This window comes from Topomyia yanbarensis, chromosome 3 (genome assembly GCF_030247195.1).
Source record: "Topomyia yanbarensis strain Yona2022 chromosome 3, ASM3024719v1, whole genome shotgun sequence".
Lineage (NCBI taxonomy): Eukaryota > Metazoa > Arthropoda > Insecta > Diptera > Culicidae > Topomyia > Topomyia yanbarensis.
In genome coordinates this window covers 417,372,216-417,393,022 of record NC_080672.1, presented here as the reverse complement: position 1 = coordinate 417,393,022, position 20,807 = coordinate 417,372,216, and the positions used below count along the sequence as shown (strand labels likewise).

Sequence of the window (20,807 nt, the reverse complement as noted above, 5' to 3'; positions counted from 1 at the left end):
ACAAGAAGGTTGGTGAATTAATCTCACTTTTGGGGGGATTACAAATTCCTCCGAAGTCGTCAATTTTGGAAAAAAAAACCCTGTCCGGTGGTCAGTTTATTTTCGTCCGCGTCCCTTACCACCTATTAATATATTAAGGTGATTCATCAACAGTGCCATCTCCGATAATAAGCCACCTTGATCATGCAACTAATTTTTTCCGATCTTTTGAAGTAGAATACTTCTAACGTTTCAATATGGGGTCCCGTTTCAAAAATTTCAGTTGAGAAATTTTCCCAGGTTTGAAATGCGAGTATCTTCCGTTCTACTGGACGAAATTGCAATATTTTTGCACTATCTGATCGGAAATTTGTGCACGTATTTCGTATTAAATTTCGTAATTAGTGCGACTACTATAAATAAACCAAAACTAGGATTTTTTAAAAATCCTTCGGAAACAGCGAGGAAAATGCGCAATTTGCCAGCATATCCCACGCAGAGCCGTCAAAAAGGGGCATGTAAGCGTTTCATTACATACGGGAATATTATATATACAGGTCACGCGAGCTTGTTTTGTATCAGTAGGTGCTCGCTTACCACACGAGCAACATGTTCGTCCGGACGGTACAATGAGCGGTATCATGTTTGCGTTCCCGTATCAAGCGTCATCGCAAGGTTCTTCGTGATAAAATCCAGGGAATCACAAAATCCGCCATTCGGCGTCTGGCTTGTCGTGGTGGTGTAAAATGCATCTCCGATTTAATCTACGAATGCTGATGGTGTGCAGGAAAATGTCATCCGAGATGCCGTGACCTACACTGAACACGCCACTCGCAAAACCGCAATGAATGTCGTCTATACTCTGAAGCGGCAGGGACGCACTTTGTATGGATTTGGAAGTTGAAAAGGTAGAACTCACTTGTATCATTATAAAAAAGGCCCTTTTCAGGGCCACCAAAATCATTTCAAAGAATAAGTTTGCATTTTCTGTTTCATGGACTGTTTCTCCTTGGAGAGCTATTTGGGTTAAACCCTAAATTATGATTTATTTCAGTACGCAAATTGCAAATATGGTCAGAAACAAACTGGAGTGAAGTGGAAAACATTTTTACTAGGCGCATTCAAAAAAGGTTTCAATTCTCAAACATTTTGCCAAGGTGCCGTATTACATTACTCTCTTTACCCTGAGTGTTCGATAATCTCCGTAGTGGAAACACAATTTCAATTTTGTTCTTTATCAAAAATATGTGGTCGACCAACCAAGGGGTGGAGCTACGACGAGCACATATTGAGGACAACACAAAAAGGACGAGCTTACATTGTGCTGTAGTCAGGTATAAAAGCTCAGCATGCTGTTGCTCACGCTCAGTTCGTTTCCAGCATCAGCATACAGTAGTTCGTTTGCAGCATCTCCCGCAAAATTCAAACCGCCGTCCGTTTGCTGCTGTCAGAAGAGTTGGCCAAGCATGCCGTCTTCGATGGCACCAAAACTGTTACCATATACACCAGCACCAAGTAAATTTCGAACACTGCCCAATGAAAAGGCCCTTTTCAGGGCCATCAATTTATCGACAAAGAATGAAATTGAAGTTTTGTTATTACAAGCATCAGCTTGTCAAGAGCGTTGGATAGTAAGTGAGCCACTTGTGAACAATACCGTCGCTTTCACGAGAATGGCACAAAATCGAAAGTTATTTGTGATTTACAGATAGTTTAGTGTAATGATTCAATTTACAAAAATCGAACGTTTTCTAAATCTTCTGTTGTTTTGAATGAAAACCTTCGATTTTTGCGCTGATTGGAAATAGTTGACTAATTCTGTAGAATGTACAATTACTGAAATAACGGATTTTGTGAAAGCAGTGGTTGGTCCATACAATTCGATTCCAAGCGAGCCAGACTAGTTTTCGTTGGAAGGTCCACCTCTGACAATAGAAGTAAACTATTTTATTTTGAATTCAACTACAACTTCCTTGAAAACAGCACAGCTCAAAAAACTTTTGGGAAAAACGAGCAAACCTAAATTTTCCACTATAATGGAAACTGCCTGTGCCCAGCCGCACAGCATCATCAAGATTGATAGTAATTCAAGCCGGGAGGAAAGAGGTTGTAAGGCAATGGAAAACGAAAATTTCATTTATATCTTACTGGAATATAATTGGCTGGTCCTGAAAAGAACTTGTTGGTTTGTGGTTTATTTTGGATCACAATTTAGGCCTGCTCGATTGCTGATAGCTGTGAATATCTCGCAGGGCGACAGTTTCTGTTCAGTAGTGATGAGGCTTCCTAACGCCAACCGTGACTGGGGCACTTTTACACGGCCTTCGTTGCTTACTGCTTGCGGGGAGGCTTTCCTCCGGTGGACTTACGAGCGGTATGTTTGGTACGGGCCATTTATCAACAAAGAATCGAATTTAAATTTTGTTATTACAAGCATCCGAAAGTAGCTTGCCAAGAGCGTTCGATGGCAAGTGAGCTACTTGTGAACAATATCGTAGATTTCACGTAGAATGAAACAAAATTAAAAGTTATCATTTGTGTGTTTGTTTACAGTTTCGTGTTTACTAGGCGCATTCAAAAAAGGTTTCAATTCTCAAACATTTTACCAAGGTGCCGTATTACATTACTCTTTTTACCCTGAGTGTTCGATAACCTCCGTATTGGAAACACAATTTTAAATTTGTTCTTTATCAAAAATATGTGGTCGAGCAACAAAGGGGTGGAGCTACGAAGAACACATATTGAGGACAACACAAAAAAGGACGAGCTTACATTGTGCTGTAGTCAGGTATAAAAGCTCAGCATGCTGTTGTTCACGATCAGTTCGTTTGCAGCATCAGCATGCAGCAGTTCGTTTGCAGCATTTCCCGCAAAATTCAAACCGCCGTCCGTTTGCTGCTGTCAGAAGAGTTGGCCAAGCATGCCGTCTCAGATGGCACCAAAACTGTTACCATATACACCAGCTTCAAGTAAATTCCGAACACTGTCCAAACAACAGGCCCTTTTCAGGGCCATCAATTTATCGACAAAGAATCGAATTGAAATTTTATTACAAGCATCAGAAAGTGGCTTGTCAAGAGCGTTGGATGGTAAGTGAGCCACTTGTGAACAATATCGTCGCTTTCAAGTAGAATGGCACAAAATAAAAAAGTTATTTGTGTGATTTGTAGACAGGTTAGTGTAATGATTCAATTTACAAAAATGTAGAATGTTCAATTACTGAAAATAACAGATTTTGTGAAAGCAGTGGTTGGTCCATACAATTCGATTCCAAGCGAGCCAAACTAGTTTTCGTTGGAAGGTCCATCTCTGACAATAGAAATAAACTATTTTATTTTGAATTCAACTACAACTTCCTTGAAAACAGCACAGCTAAAAAACTTTTGGGAAAAACGCGCAAACCTAAATTTTCCACCATAATAAAAACTAGTGCCCCCGCCGCACAGCATCATCAAGATTGATAGTTATTCAAACCGGGTGGAAAGGGGGAGGGAGGTTGTAAGGCAATGGAAAATTTCATTTATAATAATAATACTTTATAATTGGCTGGTCCTGCAAACAACTTGTTGGTTTGTGGTTTATTTTGGGTCACAATTTAGGCCCGCTCGATTTCTGATAGCTGTGAATTTTTCGCAGGGCGACTGTTTCTGTTCGGTAGCGATGAGGCTCTTAACGCCAACCGTGACTGGTGCACTTTTACACGGCCTTCGTTGCCAACCAGCCCCCTGTCAAGGACGACATCTCTGTACAGCCAGCATCACTGCCATGAAAGGCAAAACATTGATTTTGAACCGAATGATTAGAAGCTGTATTTAGTTACAAAATGTCGATTAAATTAAATTATTAAATCATCCCACAAGATGCAAAACGTCGTGTGGAATGCTTGAATATCGAGCATAGTGCCGAACATAATTCTTTGTTTGGGGCTTTATAGCTATACCGCCCCATATATGTCGGTCGCTGTCAAACTCCATATGATTGTATAAGGTTGCCAGGAGGCTGTTGCCAACTGCTTGCGGGGAGCCTTTCCTCCGGTGGACTTACGAGCGGTTTGTTTGGTACAGGCCATGTAGCGAAACATTCTGATCTGCTACTTCTCTGATGCTGGTAGTAGGACGACGGTCAAACGCTCGTTTGCGTGCCTTCATTCATAAAAGTTCAACAATATTTTCAAAGAATGTTGCAAATTGTCAACTTGATAATTCCAAAAATACTCCAAATAAACTATGAATGTGTTAAAGTCGACAAAATCGCATAGAAATTGCTTATTCCAGAGCAGAATTTACCGGTCTAAAGTGTATTCTACTTCACTCCGGTTATGTCTCTGACATTACCCACCCATCTTTTTTTATTGAAAATAAGTAGTGTTTTCAAAATTGCACATATTTTGTCGCATGTATTTTCAAATTTTCGTTGATTGATGGCATTGTAAGGGAACACGTATCCGCCGGGTGATGCCAATCGAGCTAACATTTCTTCGGACTGACCAAACTAGTTTCTTTGTTTAGTGTTCCACAGGGCATTAAATGAGCATGGGGAATACGCATGATCGTGTCTGAGTGGATTGACGGTTGTTGAATCATGTATGAGGGTTGAGAATTGGCATTGCACGAGAAGGATATAATAACACAAATATCCAGTTTGCAGTAGGTTAAATCATGTTCATTGTTTTAATTTTCCTTATTTTATTGAGTACACAGAGAAAAAAGTGTTCCCAATATCGTGAATAAAGGACCATGAATTCGAATATTACGAAAATAGGACGTGGAACAAAATCCATATGCTAAATATTTAAAATTTAATATTTAATTTCCCTTCGGTAACGCCTTCATAAGGCTTTTGTAAGTGAAAATATTTGTTTTTATTTTGTGAACTTAAGTCGCAGTTTCGCCATGTAATTACCAAATCAATTTTCTGTACGTGAGCTAATTCACAACTTTATGAACATTATTCTTAAAGCCAAAGGTTGACTCGTGATTTTATCTATAGATTAAGGAACATTATTCAGAGTGCGAATATAAGCTTGAGCTTGATCTTGAGCTTGTGTGACCACCCCTGGGTGCTACTCCGTTATCGATCTGGACTAGCTGAAGTTACATAGGGAATCAGTAGATAATTATGTTCGGGGAGTAGCGAAACATCTTTCAATGTGCAACTCCTGGTAAACCTAAAGTTTGATGAATACCGACGCCGGCCAGACCCGAACGTAGATCGCTGGCGGAAAGGGAAGGAATGTTAGTCCGATACTTGCTTTTTCTAGAGGCCGTATATACTACTGCGCACTCCACAAGTATCACGGGAGGAGGAAATATTTGTTAGTAAGTACAGAAGTTATTTTACATCTTCTTTCCCTCGCCAGAAAGGTGACTCTACTATCTGGACTAGATCTGGATCAATCAACTCATGGGATCGGGGACCAATGGCTTTACTTCCCCTTTCGAAGGAAGGCTTGACCACAGATTTTTTCGCCTCAGCAAAATCTCAACGACCTCTGACGGAATTGAACCCAGGCTAATTGGAAAGAATGGCGGTCACGCTTACCACTCAATCACCGGCGCCGTCATTCAGAGTGCGACTATACGATGTAAACTGATTTATGTTGTATTACATGATCTGGTTTTGTGCGGGGGGGTTGTAAATTGTGCGCAAAAATAAAGTCTAGATATTTTCTCGTGAACTATTTCACAAAACTTGGAACGTTACGAATCATGTCAACCCTCGGGAATTAATTTAAGAATATATCACTCCCAATTCAATATCCGAGCTCGTGAAACAGATCATAAAATTAAAAAATATACTTCATATATTCGTAGTACATTAGTCACATTTATCTCACAAAATCATAAATTACTCATGGATTCTTGAACTGATTCATGATTCCCAGTATGCGATTTCCGATCTATCTTGCGCGTATATCTCGATTCAATTTCAATTTCATGCTACTTTGCACATGCACACGAAATTTCCACGAAAACTATTTCATAAAATTTGGAATATTATTCGTGGAATCATTTCTGTTTAATGCATTTTTTCATGAAATATCAGTAGATATGGGCAGTAGATTTAAGAAAACTGTTTGGACCTAAAATTTGAAAACTGCGAAAACGAAAGCTGCGCTGAGCACAACAAATACTTTTTTGATAGTATCCAACAGGGAAAACTGATCGAAATGGTGAGCGAAGCGAAAACAATTATGTGCAAAAATTCTCTCAGAGGAGAGATTCGAAGCCGCAACCTTCGAGACTACGGCCCGATGCACTAACCCTTATCCCTGGGATATGATGACGTTCCAGAAAGAACATATGATTATCATTGTCGTTTCTTAGTTGATATTTTTCGGTGATAATTTATTGAAAAAACAGTTTACCATTAACGCCTACTTTTTTATTTCCTTTCAGTCATCCTCAGAACATTACAATAAATAAAAAAACAAAATAAAAATAGTAATAAAATTTGAAAAAAAATCATTTGAATTTGAAATTATCTTACTTATTACCTAATTTTCGACAATATTCGCCTCTTTTCGGGTTAGAGAAATCTCGTTTTGGTAAAATGTCTAACCCTATGCGCGGGATTGGGAATCGAACCCAGGTGAGCTGTGTACAAACAATCGTAAGTTCTTTCTGGGACGTCATCATATCCCAGGGATAGCATAAGGGTTAGTGCATCGGGCCGGAGTCTCGAAGGTTGCGGGTTCGAATCTCGCCTCTGGGGGATTTTTTTTCGCATTACTTTCGCTTCACTCACCATTTCGATCACTTATCCCCGTTGGATACTACCAAAAAAGTCTTATGCCTTATGTTGTGCATGTCTAATTTTTTTATTCAATGTAATGCCAGATATTCACGTTAAAAAATCGGGCAAAATTCTGGCCGAAAATTTTGAAGCGGGGCCCCTGTATTGAAACGTTAGAAGTATTCAACTTCAAAAGGTTTGGTTGTATCTGTCAGGAATCTCGTCAAATGTTCCCGATGAGTGTCGAGTGGACAAATGACCACAAAGTTAAAGTTGCCACAAATAAAAGTATCCTATCCCGATGAGTGTCACCAGTGGCGGACAAACCTTGAAATTCGGACATCGCTGTCGTTACGCTTTCCCTCGTGGTAGAGATTCTAGAACACTGCGTTTTGTCTCCTGAAACGAGAGCCTGCTAAGGGACCTCAAAGGAAAGGTTTTGCCACTAGCCGTCGCTACGATCTGCCAAAAAACGATAATGGGAGTTGCGTGCAAACTTGGATACAATAGTGATTCGTGCATGCGAACCTGTATGCGATGGTGATTTCCAACGTATTTTCATTTATATGTTTACACAGGTTTGTCGGGAAAATTTGTTCTAATCTGTTCTCTGTGTCGTAAGTTCGAAGATAAGTCAGATTCCAGAAAGATTTTTTGAAAATCGAATGCTGGGGCAGTAACCTACATTGTTCTTTGCTCTCCTTTCAACTAGCGACATTGCCTGATCTACTAGCTATTGTATCAAAACTTTCTGTATTACCTGTTCCCAAAAATGTTGCATATTTCTGAAAAGTAGAGGCTTTCAGACTATTCGCTGTAGTGAGTATTTGTACTATTTGTGTGGGGTTAAGAGTACTCATGTATATTAGCTACGCATGACTGTCACAATATCTAATCTTTTTCTTATATATTGTAATATACGAGTCGTACGTCCATCGAACCTATACTGAATGAATGTCCACTAAACGTGTTATTTATTTTTATGATTTCTTTCTTTCTCGGTGACTATATTGATTCCTACGAACACCCAAAAGCTCCACACGGTTATAGGAAGGCATTAGTAAAAGCGAAATTACAAACGTGCTTGCACACGTTACATACAAACGTCCGCGCGATAAAAAGAACGCGTACAGTAACAAACGCTCGAGACTTTCGCGATAAAAAACCGATAATACAACGACATTTTCGCAAGCCGAAAATTCCCCGGTAATTAGTTCATCATGTTAACTCGTACTAATTCACAAACGCGTTCATAAATTGAAGCTAAAGAACTTATTCTTTGGGTTGCTTCATTTTTCTGTGTAGAGTTCAATGCAAACCATTGCACACACACACTACTTGGGGTTTGTGTTCCTGCAGCTGTCACTTTTAAAACTATCAGTGCCATGTGCGCCTATCAAAACACTTGAATTAGATCGCACAAAGTATTTACAATGGCGTTGAAATGTTCTGTGTCCCTGTAAAACTTATTCCAGAGACAAGTGCCGTTTGTTCAGGAGCCAACACCAAAATAATCCGGCCGATAAGCCATTTTCGATTTAGTTTCATCCGTGTATCAGAATATTATGGCAGATGGAGGAAAACAAATTGTGCATCATACATTGCCAAAAATGCTATTTGGCTGAAAGCTGTTCTTTTGCTGTCAGTTTTTTAGTCTTATCCAGCAGCGTTGTTATTGATGCGTTTTCATATTTTAATTAGGAAGAAAAATAATCAATCATGTACACGGCGAACCTGCATAAAAATAAACGTCTTCCAGGCTTAATAGTGAGGACGATAGTGTAAAAAGTGCAGATCTCAGTATGCGTAAAGTTAAACGTCATCTAACTTTATACCTAACACACTTACACTCTAAAATTAGACATTGCCAATTCACGGTTGTCGAATCAACTTGATTATCATCAAGGTTGACATTGAATTTCACAGCACCGTTGATAAAAATATATGTACACGGATGACAGCACACAAATGCCTACTGCGTAACCTTGACCTCTATTTGTTTCGGATGTAGCCTATGTGTAGCGAAATATTTGAACCGGCTGCCGTGTGACAATGACCAATGCCGTTCAGTGATGGGTGATATCACTCGGCAGGGTCAGGTGTGTGTGCGAGTGTATGTGCTTGATTAGTATTTAATCCCACACGCGTGCTATTTATACACACCCGCTGGTCAGTCATCCATCATCGGTATAAGCTTGTGAGCGATGAATAAGTTAACGTCCCATCATTCAGGGTTGCAGAAATGCCTATTTAACATGCGTTTATAGAGACCCGTCCGGGGAACATGTGTGCCGTGCACCGGCAATGTTTACTTTGCTCAATATCGAAGCAGCCTAAGCTGGGAAACCGGTTTGGCGTATGGATCGCGCTGTCTGAAGGATTCTAGTTCAAAGCACTTTCGAGGTGCCAGTTGATCCGAGTTCACTGTCTCGAAGCATGCGACCAGGGTGAAGTTGGATTAGCAACACTGTCATCGTTCCACTACGATTCCACTCGTTTAACCTTGAAGAATCCGGATCGTATTACACACTCTTCTTCTTCCGTTGTTTTCCTATACCTCTCTTGCGGGTAAACGACTCTTCACGCAACGACGACAACGAAGAAGACAGATAAATAGCAGCTGCTTCTTCGTGGTCGTCGTAGTAGCATTCCCGCTCGCGTTCGGGTGATCCTTTTTGAACGAGCCTTTTCCTCCTAGTCGTCGTTGTCGTATTCGTCGTCAGTCGGCCGTTCTTCGACCCAAACGTGTGGTTCTCGAAAATCCATTTTTCATCGCTTTTTTATTTTTCTCAATTCAAACTGCACTGCTTATGCACCAAGCTTCGCCGTTCTTGTTGCTCTTTCTCCCCCGCCACTCACCGCACGACTGAATCTATATTCTGTGCTCGAGTTAGAGGTCATTGATCTTGCCGAGCCGCATCTCTTGCTCCTCTTTCTCCTCCGACCAGCAAACGTGAACAGCTCCCATGCCATCACACGGCTTGGCTTGGCTGGTGGTGATGCGTCTGGATGCGGCTCTTATAACAATTTTGGGTGAATTGCATCAGCGTGCAAATGTGCATGTGCAGCCACCAATGTGACACACACATACACACAACGCACACGAACCGACGATGAGAGCGGGGGGATATTGCTAGTGCTCGGAATTGGCGAAATTTTGCATCCGTGCAGCGGCCGAGAACATGTCTGTGCCAAGTTTATTTTTGAATTAGTTTTTTTTATTTTCAGCGGATGACCGGCTGGTCGCTGGGCAGTAGTATCCGAGGGGTGGTTGACTGTCGCGTAGGACTTTTTGACGTTTGCTGGCTTATTGTGCGCCTTGATTGATTACATTCGCCGGCGCTGGGTACCGAATTTTGTTAATATTCGGCGACAAATTGCGGCATTAAGTGAACTGTTGCTATTTCGAGGAATTCATTGAAGAGGCAGCCCTCTTCTACTGTTTCTTTCAAAGCCTATTTATACAAAACAATTTGAAATTCAAAGAAAAACTTACCTCAGCCGATTTTGATTCGATCCGAATTTGCCTCTCAATTAAGGTGAATAAAATAACTCGCAAAAAGCTTCCGTTCCAGAAGGTCCATGGCCGCAACGTAGGTTTGTTTGTTTATCGATGATGACAGTGGCTGGTGATGCTCTGTTGCCGTTCGTTGTTTGGACTTGTTACCGATGCTACTTACTAGTAGTGGTATTAGTAGTGTTCAGTGATGTTGGGTGCGATTGTCGCTACATTGTCAACTTTTCGAATATTGATTTACTAAACTTACCGAACCAATTTCGCATGGAACAACTTTCCACGCCCATATGGTTCATCACAAAAGATCAATTTCAAGTTCGATTGATTGCGTTAAAACTGTCACGCCAAACGCCATCCTTTCTCCACAGAACAAGTCACGATTGCATAAATAAAAACAGCAGCAAACCTTGAGCGCCGCCTGCTGCGTTTGCACATCGCTGCGGATGCGGAGAGGTGCAAAAATGTTAATTACTCCTGTCGTTCAAAGCCTCAGCCCGAGCGATGAAGTAATGCTACGCTTGCATAAAAGAAAACAACAACGTACGCGCAATCACCAACAACACAAACTTGTCCGTACCTGCATACTTTGACTTTCGTTGGGTGGGAAACTTTCTCTTTTCAACGAGGTGAAACTATGCACCGATCAGTTCACCGCCGAGGGAAATTTGAGACCAGTGACTTACCGAATAATCCTGTTCGGTGTTTTGTGTGGACTGCACACAAGCAATTGCCGCCGCCTTTGGTGGATTCTTGACCGGTAAATTGTTTCAGTAGCCTATTAGGTTCTTTACTGACACAGTTAACCTCACTTTTCTTGACAGTTCACTTGTACTGTTTACATGGACTTTTGCGGACGACTAGATTCGCTCGAAGCAAATCGCAGAGAATTTTCTTAAGTCCATGTAAACAGTACAAGCGATCTGTCAAAAATGAACACCCAACTTCATTTGTGACGTCATCGTAAAATATTCAATAGCAGAAAGAATGGGCTAGATGTTGTTGGCTCGAATCAAAACTCGTCGAATGTAAACAATGTTCATTCTATAGCGTCAAACTGGCGAAAACGTGAGAGTTGAATGAGGAGCTGGAGCGTTGCCAGAAATTTGTTTATTGTTAAGATTATATTTTAGGCAGCTTCCGGTAAACACTCGATATCCTCCAGGAACCTCTGTTTAAGGTGTACAGTGCGATGCGGCTTAGCCGCATAACCGAAGCGACTAGGAACCGAAGCGTTGGATCGGTTCACTCAATCATAAAGGCTATCCTTAGATTAAGTCCGCCTGAGCAGCAGCGAGGTCGCATAGCACGCGGAAAAAAGCAATGTACCGTACCCACATGACTGGATGTTGTTGGCTCGAATCAAAATTTGTCGAAAGTAAACAAAGTTCATTCCGTAGCGTCAAACTTGCTCCCAGGCGGCGAAATCGTTAGAGTTTAACGGGGCTGGATGTTGTTGGCTCGAATCAAAACTTGTCGAAAGTAAATAAAGTTCATTTCATATCGTCAACCTGGCGCCCAGGTGGGGAAATCAACGGGGTGCTGGAGCGTTGCCAAAAAAAAATTATTTCCAGATTAAATTTTACTAAATTTCCCAGTTCAACTCAGCCGAAATGCTGACTGGATCTAATTCGTATTCCGGCTCCGGTGACACAACCAATTCAAGTTAGAATGTTTAAGGGGTACCATTTCGATGCGGCTTAGCCGCATAACCGAGGCCCGGGCGAGGTGGCCACCGACCCGCCGTCGGAAGCAAGCGAACCTGTGATCCACTCGTTTGCCCGGCTTACTCAAACATAGGGGCTATCCCTAGTTTAAGTCCGACTGAGCGGTAGCGAAGTCGGACAGCACGCGCAAAAGCGATGTGGCGTAGCCACATTGGGTGCTGGACACAAAATAAAATTGGCAACGCTAGGAAAAGGTAAACACAAATGAACACTCCGGATGAACCTATCGTCAATTGACATTTCGACGAGTTTTGATTCGAGCCAATAATATGGGCCCGTTTAACGGGGTGCTGGAGTGTTGCCAGAATTTTTTTTTATTTCCCAGGCTAAATTTTAGGAACCTCCAGTTAAGCTCAGCCGGAATGCTGGCTGCTTCTAATTCGTATTTCGTCTCCAGGGACAAAATTGATTCTAGTTAAAATCGGTTGTATCACTGGAGCCGGAATACTAATTAGAACCAACCAGAATTCCGGCTTATTTCCTGTTGAACTTTACTGGGTTCCGGAAACCATCATACCCTTCAGGATCCCCTGTTTAACGGGTACCATTTCGATGCGGCTTAGCCGCATAATCGAGGCCTAGGAACCGAAGCGGCGCAAAGCCGCTAAGGATCCGCCGGGCGAGGGGATCGCTGACCCGCCGTCGGAAACAAGCGAACCTGTGGTCTACTCGTTTGCCCGGCTTACTCAAACAAATAGGCTATCCCTAGTTTAAGTCCGCAGCACGCGCGAAAGCGATGTGGTGTAGCCACATTAGGTGCTGGAAACAAAATAAAATTGGCAACGCTAGCAAAATGTAAACACAAATGAACACTTCGGATGAACCTATCGTCAATTGACATTTCGACGAGTTTTGATTCGAGCCAATAATATGCGCCCTCGTTCACTTTGCACAGGATGACCAAAATCGGTGTTCTTGCGTTGCGCGATAGGGATGCGCAAATTGAAGAACATTCCTCTCGGCGTTGAAATTTGGATTTCAAACAAAACAGGAGGAGTGTTCAACAGCAGCACAGCGCAATTGAACACTCCTCCTTTCGCCATTCGCACCGAACTATGCTACTACAATCCGTCCAAGTGCTAACTGTAACGGCAGTGCGTTATGATCCACGAGCAGTACTAGTGACCCTTCCTTGATCCCATTCATATTTTGCCACGTTGATCGGTTCTGGAGCTCCAACTGGTACGTTGCTGTCCATCTTTTCCAAAAAAATTCTGCATCATGGTCTGCACCAGCTGCCATCTAGAGAGCGTGTTCTCCTTTCGATGCAAGTACGTTGGCTCCGCTAGGTGTAATTGCAGTGTAATCGTTTGGGTCATCCGGGCTAGGTGCCAGAGGTGAAGAGTTAAGAGTCAATTTGCGTCAACCTAGTGTACAGCTTCTCCTAGGGCCTATTCGACCTCCGAAATTCCGCCGAAGTGCAGAATTCGCAGTGCTATAAAAGACCAATCTATTCCCTTATTGGAACAATAACTCACGATCCTTCCGGTGCCGCAGTGATGCTGGAACAGCAGCATCAGCTCATTTAATTCGTTTTTAGCGCCGATAAAAAATTTCCACGTCGGCTGGTGAAGCTCTCAAAATTACAAGAAATGAATCCGTTGTAAGGTCTGAGATCAATTCTAGATGAATAGCACGGGATTATACGTTAATCCCTTCATAACTTGGGGCTTGCGAGTAGCAGACGACGACTTGATCCAGAACGGTCCGGCGCAGTCCACACTGGTGTTTGAGAAAACTCGGACTGGCCGGATATGATGGCAAATCGCCCATAATCTGCGCTATCTTCAAAGGGTTAGCTAAGAGGCACGCCATACAGTTTCTAATCACCTTACAAATCATATTTTTCACCCTTGGTACAATTACTAGCGGACCCTTCTGTGTAGATTCTCCAGATGTAAATGTTGGACGGTAACCGAATTCTTCGCCGGCAGTACTGATGGCTGTCGTATGGTATGAAGACTCGTTCCGTCCTCCAACTCGTAGAATGCCGTCCGTACGATGTTTAGTGTCTTCACTATCCTTGAGTGCGAGATTTTCTGGATGGAATGATTCATGTTGAACCAATCGTAGAATGACACACAGACGGCGTGTTTCTTCAGCAATGATCGAACCCTTCACCAATTCCTTCTTCGAAAAGCGCACTAAGTAGGCCAAACTGTACACAGTCTTCAAGAAACTACTCACCTTGACATTCGTTCAAACGAAACAGTCATTGTCAGCACCACACCAACTCACAATTCCGATAACTCTGCCTACGGAATCTCAGTATCTTCAAAAGTCTTTAAAACAGAGCTATTTAACGCGGGTCCTTGATTCGACCAGCTTCTTCGGCTGTTCTCCCCTGAATATCAAGTAGGCTGGGTTCTGTTGCGTGGGAATCTAACGCCAACTGATATTCGGGATTAGGTTCTGTATTTCGCTCACTCGATTCGAAACGGTGAGGAGGTTTCTAGATCCATTTTTCAATTTTCGTGTCACTCCACAGATTTGTCGACTCAAAATCTATTTCCGTAGCGCTCATTCTGGCGAGTAGCAAGAACGCCAGCATTTCCATACGAGGAGTGGTGATGGCCTTGTTCGTCACTGCAAAATTTACTGCAAACAAGATCCATTTTAAAAGGACCACCTGGAAAGTAGGCACGTACGTAAAAGCATGCTCCGTATGCCAAGTCGGAAGGCGTCGATAAGTCCATACAGTTCCTACTTGACCAGACCGTTCCAGGAAATCCATCTTGGCTACTGCACTACCCATGATCGCATATTTGTCCCGTTTTCTATAGGATGTTCTATCTTTATGGGACTGGTATGCGATCATGGGCAGTTCAATCCGTTTAGGACCTTCATTTCATTTCGGAAACTTCCCCACCAACTATCCAACCTTTCGCAAGATTAGCTTTCCACTTTTTATAACCGAAAAAACCCAGCCGAGCGAATATCTTGCCCCGCTGACTCAGAAGCTTTCTGCGGGTCATTTCGTTTAAGTCGCCGTAGTACGCAACCGACACAGAAAACCAGTCCTCAATCTCGTTCCACGTCACGCCCAAAGTCTTCACGGTTGTTTTTAAGCTGTCGTTGGTAACTACGAAAGAGTTTCCTCGTAGTTCTTCGCGATATCCAAGTAGCTAGCACACCACTTAGGAGCGCCAAAATATCCCTAAGTTAGCAGGTCCGTCAATTCTCGTTGACTCTAGCTGGCACGCTCCGGCTAGAGAATCGGCACTCGTCAGGATGTCGTCCCTGTCAACGACTCTTGCAGCTTTTGGGAACTCCTCCTCGTGATCCAAAGTAACTTGCTTGAGTGCCATAGTTGCTTGGAATGACGATGTTCCTAGATTCTAGGTAATCGTAAATACGTACTGAAATCCTCAGAAATGGAGTAGAGTTCCAAGAAAATCTCTGGATACTTGGCCCAGTCATCAGAACGTCGTTAATAGGAACACTGGTCGTTGTTCTAGGTGACCTATCAAGTACGACACCTAGTTATTTCGTCATACTGGTTGGTCTAGGAATTCAGTGATACGGTTCTTGTATCTATGTCATATGCCCAAGCTGTTGGTACTCTAGAATGAATTGTGAGTCTTTCAGTTCCAGCTGCAACTTCTTCTCCAGCCTCAGAAAGCACTACAGTGTCATTTCTCGTGAATTTCCTAGCTCGCGCTTGCGTTCGTTGAATAGGTGTTGCAGAACGTACCTACCCTCCCTTGCTAGAGAGTGTGTACGCTGGAAATGTCCCAGAAACAACGTCATTCGCCTTAGAGGTCAGTCGAAGCTTACTTGCAATCATTCCTCCAGCCCAGCTTGATATTCCTCGGCACTGGACGGTTATATCTGAGCTCAAATTGACCAACCTCCTGCAAATTCCAGCAGTATTCGGCACCGACAAGCATATCGACACGTCTCCTCGTTTGTTGAACATCGCATCGGCCTGGACCAATCCGTAACGTCGAAGCATTTCACCGGTTGATCGCCAGTGATTCGGTGGGTGACCAGCAGATCCAAGTCAGCGGTAAAATGTCCGTGGCAAGACGTAATCGGGATCAGTAGCTTACGGCAGAAATGAATAATGTTACCATTCAGATCGCTAATTAGGTTTTACACCAACCGACATAACCCCACAAAATGATCCAGATGAACTTTGTTTGACAATTCTCGGTGGTTTGTTTACATGGAAGTTACGTGAGTTCGAATGTAACAGATGAGCACCCGTTGCACTCGCACTCACGCAATTGACAAAGTAAACAAACCACCGAGAATTGTCAAACATGAACTTCATTCATCATGAGTTCATTCGTGTCGTCATATTGTAGAACTCAATTGTAAAATCAATAGGTACCAGGTTGGCGAATCGCTCCGTGACAAAATTCATCTGCGAAGCGCAACCTACGAGCACTTAGAGTACTACAAATCCCGTGGGCTTAAACTACAGCAATCGAAAGCAGAGTTTGTTTCTCGGCATTTCTGACGCGCAGAGTTGTCAACGTTTCTGTGCGGGTACCGGTTATCAGGTTTACATCGGATTTCAAACAAACGCTTCGGTGCCTAGCAACGTGGCTTCCACATATCTTCACCTTAAAGTAGGCGCTGCTTTTCTTGAGTAGTTCGAATTTTGTTCCTTTTGTTTCAAAGGATTCGCACTTCCAGAGTTCATGGTACCAATTCAGGATCTAATCTTTTCTAATGACAATGCTTTTTTTAGTGTCACACTGAAAAGGCGTGACGGGATGCTAGATGTGTCCATCGGCACCAAAACTTGACTGAGATGGTCAATTCACAGTCTAATAGCTACGACGAGGAAGAAACCATGCTTCAGCACGCGCATGTGTCAGGGTGTACATGAGGAGGAAGACTTGAATGCTATAGTGAAGCAATTGCTTTCGTTTTAGAATATGGGAGTGTCCTTACAACGAAACCTAGAGTCCGAAGAAAATCAGCGAGCACTCCACGGACTCTGTAAATAACCGCGCTGTATGTAAACTTCCGATTTGAAATCGAAATATTGTGGAGGTGACTGTCCGAAGGCTGAAATGTCTGGGGCGACATCTGCGACAGATCGTGAACTCGATTCCAACGTTCGTAGACAGATAGAGGAGTACAAAATAAAATAAAAGGATACATTGAGGAAGCATCGAAAGCATATTTGATCTTGGCCGATCCACGAAAAGTTTGTGTTTGTGGTTGGGTATTCACCATATGCTTATCCGAAAGGAAGATGTACTTCATGAGTGTGGCCACTGTCGGAGCTGCCAGTTTGCCGAGTTCTGCACAATTCATTAAGAACCATACCGCAAGCGAACATACAGCTCGGTATCCAGAAGCTACGGGTGCAATAATGCGTAAACATTACGTAGACGACTATCTGGACAGTGAAGATAAAGCGATCCAGCGAACAAAAGACGTTACATTCGTTTATTTGAGCGACTGATTGGTGGGTATCCACCTCGAATTCCAACTCGAACAAAGTTCTGCAAAAGCTGGGTACAACAACGAGCCCTGAAGTTAAGTAGTTCTCGATAAAGACTGGCCACTGTTCGGAATGTGTGTTGACAGTATTGTGGTTGCCGCAAGAGGCTGTCTTCAAGTACGCGGTTAACTTGGTTGCGGTACCGGAATTGTCTACTAAGAAAGAGACCTGCTAGAGACGGTGAAGACTTTATACGATCCTCTGGAGTTTTTTTTCCCACTTTACTATCCATGGGAAAATCCTAATCCCTGGATTTAGTGTAACTATATTACGTGGAATGAAAGAATTCCAGTTGAACTTACACAAAATTAGGACCAATTGGTTGCCATTTTCCCTTCCTTGGCAACTAGGCGAGGTGTCAACGGAAGTCAAGAATATACAATTACGCATTTTAGTAGATGCCAGCTTAGCCGCCTTCGCACCGAAGTAGCTGGAAAAATTCAGCACTCTTTAATGGTCAGAAAGGCCAAGGTCGCCCCTCTCAAATTGACGTCCGTGTTAGGAGCGCGTCCACTCGAGGATATCTGCTCCACTCGTACTCTACCTATTGTGAAGAGATTCATTTGGACCGATTGAAAAACAGTGCTGGGATGGATCAATTCGGATCAACGAAGGCATGGCCAGTTCGTAGCTTTCCACGTTGGAAAGATTCTGAAGAAGACACGTACTACTGAATGGCGATGGATCCCCACTCGGATATGAATGCGTCTGACGATGCTAAAAAGTGGAAAGGCGAGCCCAATCTAACCACGGAAGTTCGCTGGTTTGGGGATCCTCGGGAGATTCGCATATTAACCTTCCGGAAGTCGCACTAGTGCACTGAGTGCACGCTGCTCAGCAAATCTAGCGAAATCGTCTTAGCGCACCACTGGCTGCTTAGCGCACCTCCGGCCATTTGCGTGACTTCCGGAGGGTTAAGGAGAAGTACTGGCCGTCATTTTCCGATGTTCCGAATGTACAATACAACCGAAGAGCAACGGTCCAATTTGATGATCGAGCATCACGTAGCTTACTCGGTTTGCAATTTGGTCGGTTTGTTGGCCGGAAAGCTTGGTCCATGGGTGGCTTCTTCAACGCAAGGCTGGTATTGTAGAGGACCAGAGGTTGCTAGGTAGGGCAGGAGGACATTGGTTAAGGTTTGCTTGCTGGGTTATTGTGTCGTTGCGTGTGATGGGGCCACGGGCGACCTTTCCGGCAATCGGGAAATGTGGCAGGGGGCCCGCACTCGAACTTGGGGGTAGTGGTGCTGTTGCTTGGCGATTTTGTTGGGTCATGAGCGACCTCTCCAGCATAGGGGTTGTTGCAGGGGACCCATTGTTGATGCGGGTGTAGAGTTTGGGCTTGGAGGATGTCAGATAGCTCGGCATCTTTCAGAAAGTTAAGTACTACCTCTTCTCTTACAGGATCTTTGGCCAGGATGTTGCGGATTGAGAGCGGGAGGGCATATTTTTTTCGGAGGTCCTGGAGTTCAAAACAGTTGGAAACAATGTCTTCAACAGTCTTCCGGGTTTCGCGGTTGTAATATGTACATGGGAGTTGAGTGATGGAAATAGTGTGGGCGTCGGAGATCTTGGTGTGCCTGGTCCGAAGTCTGGATCTCTCCAATCTTCGCGAATGTCCCATTTTTCGACGAGTTTTTTTTAATCGTTGATGTAGTTGATGAAGTTCTTGTTGATGACTTGGGTAAAGTGTCGGATGATGTCGGCGGCTGGCACTTCTTTTGCTATAGTCATCCTGGCTCTGCGGCCCTGGGCTGCCAGAGAGTGGTGAATAGATTGGTGTTGATTCCAATGGCCTGGACAAATGGGTGTCGGGAGATGGCAGCGGCTTCTTCGGAGTGAACGGAGCATTCAGACTGTAGGCGGAGAGAGAGAGACCTGTTCCGTTATTGCTGACTCCGATTCCGTCCGCATCATCCTTTCTGGATCCGTCCGTGTAGATGTTAGTGTGGTTAGGGAAACGCGTCTGAACCAGTTGGTTGTAAACGGATCGTGCAATTTCGGGGGCTTCTCTATCCCGGATGGCCTGAAATAGTGTGTTGATTTGGGACAAACTCGGTGGAGACCTGCGAGAGGCGTCAGTTGGGATTTGGTGAATTCCTGATCTACCCCGTTCTTCTCAGTTAAGAGGTCGGATTCGTTTCCTCCGATTCCAATTCGGAATTTCCGATTTTGAAGGAATCATTGTATGTAGTTGTCGAGGCTGCCGCGTATGCCTCAAAGGTCGAGTTGTTGGATGACGTGAAGGACTTCATTTGTTACCTGGCCTAGGATGTCCCCGAGGAACGCAAGGTAGGATCCGCTGCCTTTTCCTTTCCGAAATGCGTGTTGTCTGTTGTCTAGTAGTTTCCGCTCTTTAAGGATTATGGTAAGGCGTCTACTGGCCGCTCGCTCCAGTGTTTTGACTATACAAGGGAGGAGGCTGACTGGCCTGAAGTCCTTGGATGTGCGTGTCCCTTGAGACCTTTTGGGGATCGGTATAACTAATGCAGTCTGCCAAGAGTCTGGGAGCTGTGCACCGTGCTATATTCGTTGTCGAGTCAGAAAGTACGTCGGTGAATTCGGGTCCGGAGAATGTTTGATTCCACTCAGGTGTAGGGGCGGGGGACGGTTACGGGGGATGCTTCAAGAATAGGTTTCTTGCTCAGGAAGTCGAGTGGTAGTGATGTGCTTGCGGAAAAGGTTGCGAAGTAGTCTTCAAGTGCGTTGGCAATTTCTTGGGGGTTTGTGGTTGCGATGTTGTCTGTTTGGATGGAGAATCCGTTGTTTCGCTGTTTTTCACTGAGGGCGCTAACTCTTCGCCAGATCTCCTCTGTGAGAGAGTCGGAGTGGATTCCGTGCAGGAGGTCACTCCGTCTTGCCGCCATGGCTTCGATGAAAGCTTTTCTTGCTACGTTCCGGAATGGCCGGAAATGGTTCAGCTTGTGTGTCCAGAGACCGCTATTCGTCGGTGTTCTGCATGGTTTTCGTAGTGATTGTCTGCGGATTTTGATGACATTGGCCACTTCGTGGCACCACCAGTAGACGACTCTCTTGGATAGGTTCTGGGCATGCTGGATTGGACGGAGTCGAATATTGTATCAGCTAGTTCGTCCAAATTGTATGGATCTATCTGGACAAATCCTCTGAAATCTGAATCAGACAAAAATATATCTGTATGTCTGGACGAGGCTTACAAATCTGGAAGAATCCAGATAAATATGGAAGGTTGGCACCCTTAATCCAACCAGCGGTTTTCCCGTTTCCGGTTCCAGAAGGACCAGACTGTATATAAAAAACTAGCAAAAAGAACGCGCCTTGTTTCTCTTGACGTTTCTCAATATTGAGCTTTAGTCCCCTAGTTTTAAGCAATTTAAAATGTAAAACAAAACAAAATTGGGACCTTTAAG

General features: G+C 43.6%; 1 protein-coding gene across 2 annotated transcripts in view; it reads left to right on the top strand.

The window, feature by feature from the left end:
* Positions 1 to 20,807, top strand: part of LOC131691785 (protein piccolo) — a 267,985-nt gene that overhangs the window by 212,646 nt on the left and 34,532 nt on the right. The window lies entirely within an intron of this gene.